Here is a 15,292-nt window from a genome sequence, read left to right on the forward strand (position 1 = left end):
GCAATGCGAATGTTTTAATGACAGGCGTAAATCTCAATTTGTGCTTGAATTTAAAATAATCAACAATATAACAATATTTTTTATAGATTTGAAATGAGCTAAAAACGCTTCTTATGCATTATTTTTAACAGTTTCTGCGAACTGAAAATTTGGATGGTCGAATAATCTAATTGTTTCTCCTACCAGGAACTGATACCTGAATTTTATGTATAATTTATTAGCTATATTCTTTTTCTTCAAAAATGCTTAGCTAGAAGGTTGCTTAGTACGCTGCCCCTGTTTACATAGTTGACGTAAGAGCCAAAATTACCAAAATGCACTTTTTCGTTGATTCAGCTTCCTTTCCCTAAGATACATACACTGCAAACAAAAAGAAAACCATTTTGTTCTGGAACTTTTGAGAAATATTGGAAAAACGTTTTGGCGTAACTGCCAATTGGTTGCAAAAACTGGCGTTACTCCATACAAGGTGAAATTTTCTATGTTAAGTCGTTTTATTCGACTGTCTAACTACTGTCTGTTTGTCTATGTTAAGTCGTTCAATTCGACAAATATTCCATGGAAAGGGATAAAGGGGAAAATGGGATTGAATAATTGTATTGTATATTAATATTTTTACAAAACACTCAGCCTCAGGAAGGTATAAAGTCAATGTGTCCTTTCCCCCTACTAGTGGATATTTGCATCAGATGAAATAATTAAAACGTGTGTGTATAATACAGTGGGTAAACTTAATCGATTTGCCAGAACGTTTTTAAGGTTCTATTTGGGGCCCCAAACAATCCTGACACTACCGGAAGTGGATTGATCGATAGCTCTCTAGGAGCTAAAAGTTTTCTTATACTAATTTTCATACAAATTTATGTACATGCGTATGTAATGCACCAATCAGAGGCACGAGTAATCCATATCCGGCAGGTTTAGCATTGTCTGGGGGCCTAAATTGAACCAAAAAAAAACTTTGTCCTAGCTCTGTGTTGTCAAATTTGCAGTAAATGCAGTTAGCGTAAATGTAAGTCTTTATGCATGTGTTTGTGTGTGTGTGTGTGTGTGTTTGTATGTGTGTTTGTGCGTGTTTGTCTAATTGAAACTGCCAATAGAAAATAACTGACGTTTGACCGAAACACGATTGATAAAACTAAATCAACTGCGAGGCAGAGTAGGAAGTAGTCAAGTTTTTACGCCAAGCTATGCAAACAATCTGTGAGAAAAATACATGTTTATTCGCATAAACTGCCGTAGCGGTTTTTCTGGATCAATTATCACGGGCCGACTCGTATAATCCATGGGGCCTCTTTTCAAACATCGATCTTTATAAAATTTACAGACTATTTTGTTGAAATTGTAGCTCAATATAATAATTTGGGTTAAAATAACAAAAACGCGTTTTTCTCGCAATGATGGTGTTGGTTGTTACGTCAACTATGTAAACAGGGGCAGTATGGTAAAAGAGTTTACGCCAATTGCGGTTGCCATCGAAACTTGAAACCACAATGGTGTATTTACGGCCATTTTCTAGACTGCTGTCTCTCCGCGAGGGAGCTAGGAAAACAGAGCAAAAAGTACACAGACATATAATGATCAATCAACAGGTGAAAAACGGAAATTTAGGTCCTCAACAAATTAAACAAGAGAAAAAATTTGGAACAAGAAATAATTTAGTAATAAACAAAAACACATGGTTAAAGGAAGACAGGTGAGAAAAAATAATAGAAATCAATATCAGTATAAGTAAAGGTAAACCATAAAATAGAAAGAGAAAATAAAGTAGAACAAAAAAAATATTAGGAAAACTTAGATATTGAAACACAACAATAAGAAGATGGAACAACAAAATTAAAAAAAAAAAAACAAAAAATACTAGCACAAGCAAAAAAAGAGTCTAAATTGCGGACAAAAAAAAGGAATTCAAGAAATAAATAAATTTGAAGAAAGAGTTAGAGAGCAAATAAGAATAAGAGAGAAGTTTTACAAAACAAAATCCAAAATTTTTATTTAAAAATATAAGAAAATAGAACAATTCTAAACTTCAATAGATAACGAAACCCAAAATAAGTGAAGAAAATTATAAAAGAGATAAAAATTAAAGATAACGGTAATGTGAGAATAATGTTTTGAATCAAGAGAAAACATAAAAAATAGGATAAGCGGAAGAAGAGAAATAATTGAGGTATATGAAAAACAAATAAACAAAAAAAAAACCTGAAGCAAAGAATTAAAGAAAAAAAATGAGAACATTAGGAACAAGATTTAAGAAAAACATAAAATACCGATGAAACGAAATGAACAAAGAGAAAAAATAGACGAAAGTAACAAATAGAAGAAGAGAAAACAAAAAGTTAAAGTAAAGAAAACAGATGAAGAACAAACAAAGTGTAAGTAAAGTGTGCAAAGTGTGTGAATGTAAATTGAATGCACCTAGATTAAGACGGAGCATACCACAATAGATATACAGGTCGGACTCGATTATCCGGAGACTCGATTATCTGGAATTTAATTTTTTTGGTGTCCATTTTCAATTTTTATTCCAAAATTTTGCCTTTACCATCCCTTTTTTTTAAGGGGGGATTTGTTAGTAGCTTAAGTATTTATGATAAATATTAGTAAATAATGAGTATGTGTGTCCAATCACAAATTGTGACTTCTCAACACTGTTAGTAATTTGTAATTTTAATTGTTAGGATTTGTTTGCTTTCGCAATTAGGACTTATCATTCGTAGGGATTTAAACCTACTTGTCAGAAAAGGGGAAGTAAACTTACAACTAACTTAATTGCTAACTTATTGGCTATAAAGAGAGCTTATCGTAGCAATTGAGGATTGCAACGATTTTTGTCGAAAATTGTTAATAATTTTATTTGACATAGCTTCTAATGGTTCAACACCAGTAAGTCTATGTAATTCGAGTGTACCAAACCAAGGAGGGCGCTTCAAAATCATTTTCAGAATTTTATTCTGAATCCTTTGGAGCGTTTTCTTCCTTGTTGAACAGCAACTTGACCAGATCGGTACAGCATAAAGCATTGCTGGTCTAAAAATTTGTTTGTAAATCAAAAGTTTGTTCTTTAAACAAAGTTTAGAATTCCTGTTAATGAGAGGATATAAACATCTCGTATATTTGATGCACTTGGCTTGTATACTCTCAATGTGCTCTTTGAAAATAAGTTTTTTATCATAAATTAGTCCCAAGTACTTAACCTTGTCGGACCAACTTAAAATAACCCCATTCATCTTGACAACGTGATTATTGTTTGGCTTGAGGAAAGAAGCCCTAGGCTTATGCGGAAAAATTATCATTTGAGTTTTAGAAGCATTGGGAGAGATTTTCCACTTTTGCAAGTAGGAAGAAAAAATATCTAAACTTTTCTGCAATCGACTGCATATGACACGAAGACTTTTTCCTTTTACGGAAATGCTTGTGTCATCGCAGAACAATGACTTTGTGCATCCTGGAGGCAAATCAGGAAGATCTGAAGTGAATATGTTGTACAGGACTGGACCCAAGACCTTGATGTACACCTGCTCTGACAGGAAATCTATCAGATTTTGAATTCTGATAGACAACCTGCAGAGTTCGATCAGTAAGATAATTTTTTAAAATTTTGATTAGGAAAATTGGAAAATTAAAAGTTTGCAATTTCGCAATCAAACCTTTATGCCAAACACTGTCGAATGCTTTTTCTATGTCTAAAAGAGCAGCTCCAGTGGAATAACCTTCAGATTTGTTAGCTCGTATCATATTAGTAACTCTGAGCAATTGATGAGTTGTGGAATGCCCATGGCGAAATCCAAACTGTTCATTTGCAAAAATTGAATTTTCGTTGATGTGTGACATCATTCTGTTAATTATTGTTAATTCTCTCAAACAGTTTACTTATTGAAGAAAGCAAACTGATTGGTCGATAACTTGAAACTTCAGCTGGGTTCTTATCCGGTTTTAAAATGCGAGTAATTTTTGCATTTTTCCATAATTTGGGAAAATATGCAATTTTGAAGCAGCAATTGAAAATTTTCACTAAAAAATCCATTGTGCTCTCAGGGAGATGTTTGATTAGTATATTAAAGATTCCATCGTCACCAGGTGCTTTCATATTTTTGAAATTTTTAATAATTGATTTAATCTCATTCAAGTTAGTTTCAATTATTTCTGCAGGTAAAAAATTCTGGGAAAAAATTAAATCAAATTGACGTTTGACTTCATTTTCAATTGGACTCACAAAATTCAAATTTGAGTTATGAACACTCTCAAACTGCTTAGCAAGTCTTTGAGCCTTTTGTTCATTGGATACGAGAAAACGTTCACCATCTTTTAAAACTGGAATAGGCTTTGAAGATTTCTTAAGAATCTTCGACAGCTTCCAAAATGGTTTTGAATATGGTTTCAATTTTTCAACTTCAGTCTCAAAATTTTGATTTCTCAGAAGAGTAAATCTATGTTTAATCTCTTTCTGTAAATCTTTATAAATAGTTTTAAAAACAGGGTCACGAGAACGTTGATATTGACGTCTACGGACATTTTTCAAACGAATTAGAAGTTGAAGATTTTCGTCAATTATTGGTGAATCAAATTTCACTTGAGCCTTTGGAACAGAATAATTCCTGGCATCAACAATTGCACATTTTAATGCGTCCAAAGCGGAATCAATATTCACTTCGTTTTGCAAAACAAGCTCATTATTGAAATTTCTCTCAATATGAGTTTTGTATCTTTTCCAATTAGCCTTGTTATAATTAAAAACAGAGCTCATAGGGTTTAAAACTGATTCATGTGATAAAGAAAAAGTTATCGGAAGATGATCAGAATCAAAGTCAGCATGTGTGATCAAATCACTACATACATGACTTTGATCTGTAAGCACCAAATCAATTGTTGAAGGGTTTCTTACAGAAGAAAAGCATGTAGGACTATTCGGAGACAAAATAGAATAAAATTTGGCCATTGGAATTACTTTGAGAATTATTCCATGAACGATGTTTAGCGTTAAAATCGCCGATTATGAAAAATTTCGAACGATTTCTGGTGAGTTTTTGTAAATCACCTTTAAAATAATTTTTGAGCTCGCGTGTGCATTGAAATGGTAAATATGCTGCGGCAATAAATAAAATCCCAAGTTCAGCTTGAACTTCAATTTCCAAAGTGTCAATAACTTTCGTCTCAAGATGGGGAAGAGCACGATGTTTGATTCGGCGATGAATAACAATTGCAACTCCACCGCCGGAACCCTGAATCCTATCATATCTATGAACCACGTAATTGGGATCATATTTTAATTTTATGTTAGGTTTCAAAAATGTTTCAGTAATAATTGCAATATGCACATTATTTACTGTTAAAAAATTAAAAAGCTCATTCTCATTGGCCTTCAATGAGCGAGCATTCCAGTTTAATATTTTAATTGTTTTATTTAAAATCATTGCTAAATTTTAAATTAGAAACAATTTTAACAGTAAAATTTGTGCCTATTTGAATGGCTTCAAACATTGATTTTGCCTGCAACATGGCGTTCATAAGATCGAACATTGCCTGTTGCAAAAAAGAAAGTTTACCTGCCGTTATAGGCCCCAGGCAGTTGACATTAGAAAAAATATTTTCGGCAGCAATATTAGCTGGAGTGATAGGTGTACAATTATTTTCTAGCGTGTTTTGCTTACCCATATTAACGGTCATTTTCGAACTACCAACACTAGGCGGTATAATGTTCGAACTACCTGTAACCTGTGCATAAGTTAAACGGGTATGCAAAGGAGTAGGTAAACTATGCGTCACTGGTACGCTTGGAGAATTTTGTTTTGAAGTTGGTTTTAATTGAGAAATTGAATTTTGTTTACCTTGCCTTGCCTTAACAATTGCTAAACGGACTGGGCATTGATAAAAATTTGACATATGGTTGCCGTTACAATTCGCACAGCGAAAATTTTTACTCTCTTTCGCAGGACATGTGTCCTTTTTGTGAGAAGAGTCTCCACAATTAAGACATTTTTGGTCCATGTTACAGAATTTGGAACCATGGCCATAACGTTGGCAAGTACGGCATTGGGTGATATGCTTTTCACCTCCGCCATACTTCCTATAAATTTCCCACTTTACACGCACATTATACAAAGCATGTGCTTTTTCAAAAAAAATTAAGTTGTTAACCTCATTGCGGTTAAAATGAATTAAATAATTAACAAGGGAAATCCCAGTTCTCTGACTGTTTTCGCCTCGTGATTTTTGTTTCATTAGAATTACTTGGGTAGGGGCTATGCCAAGTAATTCTGTTAAAGTAAGTTTGATCTCATCAACGGTTAGATCGTTGGTGAGACCTTTCAAGACAACCTTGAACGGCTTGGCGTTCTTGGTGTCATATGTAAAAAATTTGTACATCTTGTCAGTTAAATACTGAACAAGACGATCACGACCCTTTACTGAGTCGGCTAATAAGCGGCATTCACCTCTACGGCCAATTTGATAGGTAACTTTAACGTCAGAAACAAACGTTGAAAGTTCCTTTTTGAATATATTAAATTCAGAAGAAATAGTTACCACAATAGGTGGAACTTTCTTCTTTTTTAAAGATTTTATATTTTGTATAGTTTCATTATTAATAACTTCCATTTCACCAGCTTCTTGCTCAGGCAAAATATCAAAAGGATTGTCACTACAGACACTCGAAGTGTCAGAAAGAGATGCCTCTCTTTTCCTCCCCGCAGCGATGCGAGGTTTCTTTTTCCGTCCAGCCATTTCAGGTGATACGAAAAAAGTTAAAACAAATGTAAAATTCAAAAGTAGGTAGTCTTGAGAAAGACTGATGTTCGAATTAAGTGAAAACAATCAATGTCCAATTTTTTTTTTGCTTTTTAAGATTTTACCCCTTTTCGCCTCAGAAATAACTTCTGGTTACGCCACTGCATCATACAAGTAAAATAAAGAAAATAAATATTAATTTTATGTTCGTTTATCGCAAAATTTCAATATTTTTTGTGTGATTCGATTATCTGGAATGAAATTTTTTTTTGATGTTCCGGATAATCGAGTCCGACCTATACTATCAATGCTCGCAGTGGTTCAATCTCCTACAGTAAAAAAATATGTAAAGAAAACAGATAAAGAACAAAACATTCATGGGAAAGAATAGGATAAGAAAAAAGTTAAATGGAAACAGAATAAAATAATCATGATCAAAATTACTGTATTTTTTATCAAAAAACACACCCTCTTCATTTGTATTTTATTTATATTTATTAGATGCGTTTTTCAGACTGGTTTGATATCTTTTTTCTGCTGTTTTTCGATTTTAGAGACAAGTTTCTATTTTCGCTTGTTCAAACTTTTAGAAGATTTTTTTATGAATTCCATTTATTTTGAGATCATATTAATTGTTTGCATCCATTAATTCGGTATCTGACAACAATAAATGAAGCACTTGCTTCTTACCTTCCCTAACTGACCTCTAACTGAAGCTGGTGCCGTTATCAGTCTGTACAAAATGTAAGCTACTGAATTGTACATTGAACATGTAAAACAATCTCAAATTAACCAACTTACGGTGCTTCTTTGTGCAACTTCATTGGCTTAGATCCATCACGGAAAAGTTAATACGAAATGTGCGGTCGTTCAAATTTCAGCTCAAGGCTGAAGGGTATACATGGGTATAATAATGCAAGCATATAATTTACTCTCAATAGTGATACTAATAATAGTGTGGAATACAGCAGTCACTCGGGCGATATCACAACAGATCAGATTTCTGGTAGCAGTGACTGGTCTATAAATGGAGTACATATCGTAAAACTGGTATTGTTACTTGGGCTAACTTGGTCCTAAAATTCTCTGTATCATGTTCGAGCATAGTGAAGTTATAGAAGCTCAAGTTCTAAACCTCAGAATAATTTTAGCATTTGAACCAATATTAACCTTTAGTAGAAATACAGGGGAATTATTTTTTGTCTTCCAACAACTAGAATATGATAGAAGAAAGTAGTACGAGGCTCTCCGAATGACTAAATTCAATTCCCAGAGTACAACTCTGAATCGAAGTAGTTCTTTGAGAAAAATGAGAACAAAGAAAAAAATTCTCACTATAAAATATATTTACTAATTCGTATTCCTTTCAGAGAGCGAGTAATGGCGCTATAACCATAAGCAAAAATGCTAAGACTAGAGTTAGTACTCAAGTTCCAACCGTAACAGTTGAAGCGAGTAAAGGCGCTATATCCTTGGTTTCTAAACCCGGACATAAGCAGGAAATACCTATGTTCCATCCCAGGAGATTGGTCAACAAAGGTGTGTACTTTCTTCGCTTTTTCACTCCCAACGAATTATATTACTTCTTACATACGGATCGGTTGGTACGGATGGTCCCCGTTCTTAGATTATATTGTATTATATTGCGCTACACAGTAGGCCTGGCCGTTGACAAGAAAAATGTATGGGAACCATTTTTTTTAAATGGTGGATATCATTTTCCAGGATCCTTCTTTTGAAGTACTGGCTGTGTTAGTGTAGACTAGACTAGATAATAATTGTTTGCATCCATTATTTTAGGAAAGTTGTTGGACTCTAAGTCGAAATTGGTAGGACCACTTATTTGTAACAGGGTAGGTTTTATCAGACAGAGAACGCATAAATCACACCTTATTTTTTTAAAAAAATCTTTAAAAAATGAAGAAATCTACAGTTGGATCGAATTACGAATCTGGTTGATTTGTATTTAAAAATAGACAGAAGCCGTAGAAAAAAATATGGCACAGCGTTGTTCAACATGCGGAAAATTTATATTTCCAAAACTCGCATTCAAACGCAACTCTCCAGACTACGTTTGCGTTTGCTGCACGCACTAATGTCATCACATAAACAACCGCACCGATATGCTCCACTATCAGAACCCGATAGTAAAAAAAACGCTCCCGGTGTTATCTCTCCTTGTTTTTCAATTCCCTGCCATTTTGCTTTCGTTTCGAACATTTCTTATCACCCCAACAAGCGTGGCGTTTTCTTCGCTCCCGTTCTGCAGGCAAACCTACCGGGGGCAAGTCTCGCACACCTTTATGGCAGGTTGTCAGGTTTCTGCGTCACCCGGCGGGGACAACCGCGCGTGCCCCTTTCCGAACCCCTCTGCGAGTCAGGCTAATAAAGTAGCAAACCGCCTTTCGGTTGGGATATTAAAATTCCCCATCATCGGCAGCTGCCAGCGCCATCACTCCTCGGGTCAGCCCCGTCAGCAACCCCTTCTCCCACCGTTCGCTTCCGCCCGTTTTCTACAGCTCTTGCACACGTTCGAACGGACTGCGATGGCCGCACCGCTCGGGAATCTACCCGGCAGTTTCAGTCATCCTCCAATCAACGGTCAACGCCACACCCCCTGAACCTGCCGAGTCCAGCTTGGGGACGGCGGGAGTTGCGTGCTGCGCCTGGCCAGTAGATTTTTGTCGTTGTTCGTCGTTGCCTTTCTTATCGACGTGTTTTGCCATTGCCATTCATTTCTCCATTCTCTTCGTAACATTACCATCTGCTTTATGTTTTCTTTATTTATACGCTGGCGATTCTCCCCCCATATCCCTGCTCTCGCATTCTTGTGTTGTACCTACGCAGCGTATAAGCGATTATGAGAACAGCATTTTTTGCATACTTCTTCATTTTAATTACGAAATTCCCGATCGATTATTACTGTATACAAGGCGTTGGGAGATGGGTTGGAAAGGATCTTCGCTTCGTGAGCAAACGGTTTGCGGTGGCTAGCGTGTGACTAGATTGGGCACGCGAAGCACAGAACCATGGCCGGCCACTTGCTAGAGACCACAAGCGAAAACAATGACGACCGCGGCGCACAGTGCGTTGAATGTATGGGAACGCGGGACAAAAATCAAAACAGCCATTCTAGTTTTTTTTTCAATTAGTGTGACACGAAAAATGTTTAGTACTGATGAGAGCTACTGTTTGCATAATTGGTGAATGTCAAATACGTAATCGCAAAAATGTCTCAAACGCCATTTTTGTACATAGGCATAAAATGATAATTTTCCAAGAATATTATCTATTACGAGATAAAAGGCTTGAAAAGCATATTCAAATAATTTAAAGGCGATGAAAAAGTGACCTAAACGCCATCTCAATTAGTTTTTATTATTATTTTTATTTAATACCCTTTTGATTATGTTTATATACGGTTTATTGTTGCAAAACATTCGGACATCATTAAGCCAGGAATCTTTTATGTGTTTTACACATAAATTACGTTTTAAACATAAAAATAAGGGACATATGTACGATAAACTGCTCACTCTTGGTTCCAGAGGTATCATTCGAAAACGCGAATTCCGGTTGAAAGAGCAAACTTGAGCAATCGGAATCACTTCCAAAGTTTGAAGGATATCCCAAATAAGGGGAAAAGGTGAAATTCAGAGAGGTGCTTTGGGGTACTTTTTTGACGATCGATTTTAAATCGAAAGTGTCTTTTTTCCTCAAGCATAAAGGAGCATGACCAAGAAGCCTTTAACTTCCAAATGCGCTACGTTTTGTCTCAATAGTAACATGTATAATGTAGTAGTTACATGCCTCTACCGTTGGCATATTGGTTTTAACTTGAAAAGATATAGAGTATATTAAAAAATTAATTTGAAAACTATGAGAATTTTTCAAAAATAACGTATCTTTTGAATAGTTAACCCCACTTCACAGTAGATGCGTTTCATAATCGTATGGATGAACTTAATAATAATATAATAATAATATCATTACAGTACGTCTCAAACGTGTATAAAACATATCAGCATATAGAATCGGTTCAAAAAGAAATCCACTTTTTTGATTTTTATCTATGAAACGTAGCACTGTGCGGCGTGGCGGCGGAACATCATCAACTAGTGGTAGCAGATTACGTTTAACCCCACTACCGACCGGGGAGGCATTCCTGACGTGCTCGCATACCTTTGTTTGTTGGTTAGGTTACTTTTTTTTTCGTTTGTGCATTCCAGAGAAAACTTCTACCCTAGGTTGCTTTTAAACTAATCTGTGTTTCGATTTTTATGCTATATTGTTACACAGTTTACTGTTATTCTCATAGTAAGAAGTGTAAAAGAAAGTGATGAAAGGCAATCTTTGTTTAATGTATTTTAATGTTCACGCTGGTAACGAAACATGTTTTCAACCCCTCACATGTTGATTTTTTAGCTCACAACATGGATTTATGTTGGACAATAAAATTTTATCCCAACAAATATACCATATTGAATAGATTTTTTAAAAAGAAACTACTTTGTCATGCATCTACTACTTTCAAGAACATTATTCTCGTTACGAAAAAAAAACAACTTAAGCGTATTTATGTATTACTGCTACCTAGAGTTCGCCATTCTTCGACCCTCAAACTGATGTTCGAGCCATTTTAGACAAAAATGGTGGTGGATGTTTTTTTTTGAACTGGAAGAGGGCTGGAAGCTTGCTTTTTTGGCGATCACACGGACGTTCTTCTTTGTAGTCTAGAAGTATTTATCGCCATTCTGAAATCAATTTCATATCATTTCCTTTTCTGTGGACTTTTCTGATTTATGGTATCGTTTTTCGCTACTCTGAACTTAGTTTGGAATCATTTTCTTTTTTATTTTCTCATTTTCATAAAATAGGTATATACAAACATTTTAGAATCGTTTTTTCGTCATTCTTAGCTCAATTTCGATCATTCGTTTCGTGGTCTTTTCTGGCCTTCTAACTTCAATTAGATCATTTTATTTTTGCACCTTCTCTAGCCTTTAAACTTCACACATTCTGATGCTTGATGTGTTATTATTTTTTGGCCGTTTTTTGGTATCCAGAAGCGTCCTTCCGCCAGTCTGCATTAAATTTGAGGTGGATTTGTTTTTTGGCCTCCTTTAACCTTGAGCTTTTTCAACTTAATTTGGGAACATTTTCTGGTTTTAATCTTTTTGATTGTATTCTCGTCATTCTGAACATAATTGAGGATTATTTTATTTTTAGATCTTGCCGTTTTCCCTTCATTTGAGATTTTAAATTTTTTGTGATATACTAGAAAAATTATTTGAATATTGCTTAAAGCTGATTAAGGCTTGAGACTCAATTCGTCAGTTTTATGAGTGATAAATTGATAAAAATAGAGAATATACCAATGTTCTAAGTTTTTTTTTTCTTATCTTTACAGTGGTAAACATAGAAGTATTTTGATAAGCATATGGTAAGTCTAATTGTTTTAATAAAACACAATATTCAATTTGGTTCTAGTGATGGAAAAGTTTCGATTGCCAACTGTCCCTCACATCGAAATAAAATGAAATAATTAGCTGCTGTTGTGAGTTTTGCATCTGAAATGATGATTGTTATCAGCTCGATCTTTCAGTATTTGGGAACTATGGTCACATTCCCATTTTAAAATTGGTCGACTCCTAAAGTTGTTTAATTCAATCCCTTGGGATGCATTTTTGTTAACTCCGTGGGTAGAACGGAATGATTAAAATCTGGCACGTGAAAGGATTTGTAAAATAGTCAGTTCCAAAATTATTCTCGTTCAAAATGTATATGCGATAATTACTTCAATTAACGATCTGTAGGAAAATAAGATAAATGAGATCAGAAATTTCGAGAATGGCCTTCATCATTGCTCTAGTTAGCTCAGCTTGTACGATTTCGCAGTTTCTTCTCCCTGATGGATCTGAACTGGTGAAGTTGCAAAACGATCCTCCGTAATATGGTTGATATTTTGGGATTCACTAACTTTCGCTCTATATAGATCGATAACGGCGCCGGCTACGTCCTTACGGACGCGGTTAGGGTAAGGAAAGAAGGACGTGCCACAATCGTTGTTGCCAGAGACCGAGTATGTGACGGGAAGAAAAGGTACTTCTTTATTACCGTTTTAAATTACCGTTTTTTATGCTTTACCCCCCTCTTACGCTTAAAATAACTATACGTCTGCTCTTCTTTGCTGAGCCTCATTATTACTCTGTAATGTACCGGGAATTTAAATTACCTGGAGAGGTGTATTCATGTGCTCGGTATGGAAAAGCAGTAAGCTTGAAACGGAAGGGTAAAACTCACAGACAAGCACGGATCACGGTGCTTCCACCGTTATTATAAAAAAATGCACCAAAGAAAATGAATACTCCATTCGATTCGTTATGAATTCCTGAATCTCTGGTCAAAATTTCAACGGTACATGTTTTAAGAATACCCTTTTGATGGTCGTAAAGTACAAAAAGTGATATAAAAACGACGAAATACTTATTGTAAAGCACGTTTTTCAACCACCATTTCATAAAACAACTGCCAAAATATTTTCTACACATTTCAAGTATTATATTTCATGATATTAACTATTGGTGGAAAGATTTATTTGAAAGTCTTATAGTTCACAGTGGTCTAAACTCGAAAAATCCTGATCGGTTTAGATTTGACTGTGAAAAATTGATTTTATGTACTCAATGTCTCAATGTTCAGTAAAAATAAAATTCATTCATAGAAGGCAATCAACCGGGGTCTTCTTCACATGCCCTAACGCTTCTTATGGTGTTTTATTATTCATTTTTATTGATCTCACATTTTGTGTAAATGATCATGTCTATATTGTTACATTGTTCCAAGTGAGTCGTGGTCATATCATTTGTCAGGGTGAGTCCTGATCGGGCGCCCACCTCACTAGCAGGAACTCCATTCCGTGGTCTTGCTAAGACTACATTCTGGCATTCCTTCCTTGTTGTAGGTTTCATGCGACATTGGTACGATTCGAAATTATATATATGAATAGTTCCAAGAGGAACGGGATTGAAAAATAGGCGTTTGAAATTACCTTTATCATATCCACGGAAACTATGAGCATTTTAAAATCTCTTTTTTATTACCTTTGGAGCATGTAATTGATTTGAGTTCCAAGGACACATCGCACAGTGGGGCGACTTCATACAAAGGCTAGCCAAGCAAAAAAAGTCGATAAATGCGAAAAAAAAACTTGGTATTTACATAATTTTGGGGCGATGAACACGAATCTGGCATTCACTTTATGTTTGGGGCCGTCCATAAAGCACGAAATCCATTTTTTTATATTTTTTGACACTTTTTTCCTTACGTTTTATAGAATTACTAGCTGACCCGGCAAACTTCGTCCCGCCTATTTTAGTGTTTAATTTAATAATTTTAAACATTTCAAATTCATTGATTCCTTGAGATTGGATTATATCGTTTAAAAATTATTGGTTTTATCGGAATGACAACATCCTCGACTTTTGGCTTTTGTACATGACCTCTATTCCGGATATTTATTGGGAGCATTTCAGTTATTTTCGTTGTTTTCCACAAACTGAAAGTGGTCATCTTCTAATTCAAAATGGTGTCCAGGGTCAATGCTTCTCTACATCATTTCCATGTGTAGTAGTATTCGGTTATTTTCGGCTGTTTCCTAGAAGTTGCCATTTTTCAATTCAAACTGTTGTCTAAAGTCAATTTATAGCTCCTTGCGTCATTCTGGATCCGGTGATACTCATATTGGGTGGTATTTGGTCCTTTGGGATATTTTTCAGGAACCGTAAGTCGCCATCTTGGATTTAAAAATGGCATTTGGAGACAATTTCTGGCCCCTGAGCGTCATTCTGGTTTAGTTATTTTCGGCTGTTTTCCAGACACCGGAAGTCGCCATCTTACAATTCAAAATTTTTTCTGTGGTCGATTTGTGGCTTCAGTGCATCATAACAATCCCGGAAATACCCATATTGGGTGGTATTTGGTCATTTGCCGCTATTTTCCAGAAACCGGAAGTCGCCATCTTGGATTTCAAAATGGCATTAGGAGACAATTTTCGGCCTCTGAGCGTCAATCTGGTTGAAGAAACACTCATATTGTGTGGTATTTGGTCATTTTTGGCTGTTTTCCAGGCACCGGAAGTAGCCATCTTACAATTCAAAATGTTGTCTGAGGTTGATAGGTCGATTTGTGGCTTCAGTGCATCATATTTGGTCATTTGCCGCTGCTTTTCAGAAACCGGAAGTCGCCATCTTGGATTTCGAAATGGTATTTGGAGACATGCCAGAAGAAGGAAGGGTATCGGAACATTATGGACATGTTTTTTACACCTAAAAACATTCACCTGCAAAATTTGGTTATATTCGCTTGATTGGTTCTCGAGCTGTGCGAAATTTGAGTTTCATTTGTATGGGACCCCTACCTTACAGAAGAGAGAGGGGTGATAAACCATTATGGATATATTTGTTACCCCTAAAAACAATCACCTGCCAAATTTGGTTCCATTTAGTTGGTTAGTTCTCGAGATAAGCAGAAATTTGTGTTTCATTTGTTATGAACCCCTCCCTCA

At 35.4% G+C, this 15,292-nt stretch overlaps 1 protein-coding gene across 2 annotated transcripts in view; it reads left to right on the plus strand.

Moving 5' to 3' along the window:
- Positions 1-15,292, plus strand: part of LOC129729821 (tetratricopeptide repeat protein 28) — a 465,629-nt gene that overhangs the window by 74,077 nt on the left and 376,260 nt on the right. Inside the window, exon 2 of one of the 2 annotated variants that reach the window (XM_055688659.1) lies at positions 12,137-12,169. The exons of the other annotated variant lie outside the window; for it this stretch is intronic. The gene's annotated coding sequence lies outside the window, so the exon portion shown is untranslated. The remainder of the gene's footprint in view (positions 1-12,136; positions 12,170-15,292) is intronic. 2 annotated transcript variants of the gene reach the window in all.

The sequence above is a fragment of the Wyeomyia smithii genome, chromosome 3 (genome assembly GCF_029784165.1).
Source record: "Wyeomyia smithii strain HCP4-BCI-WySm-NY-G18 chromosome 3, ASM2978416v1, whole genome shotgun sequence".
Taxonomy (NCBI): Eukaryota; Metazoa; Arthropoda; class Insecta; order Diptera; family Culicidae; genus Wyeomyia; species Wyeomyia smithii.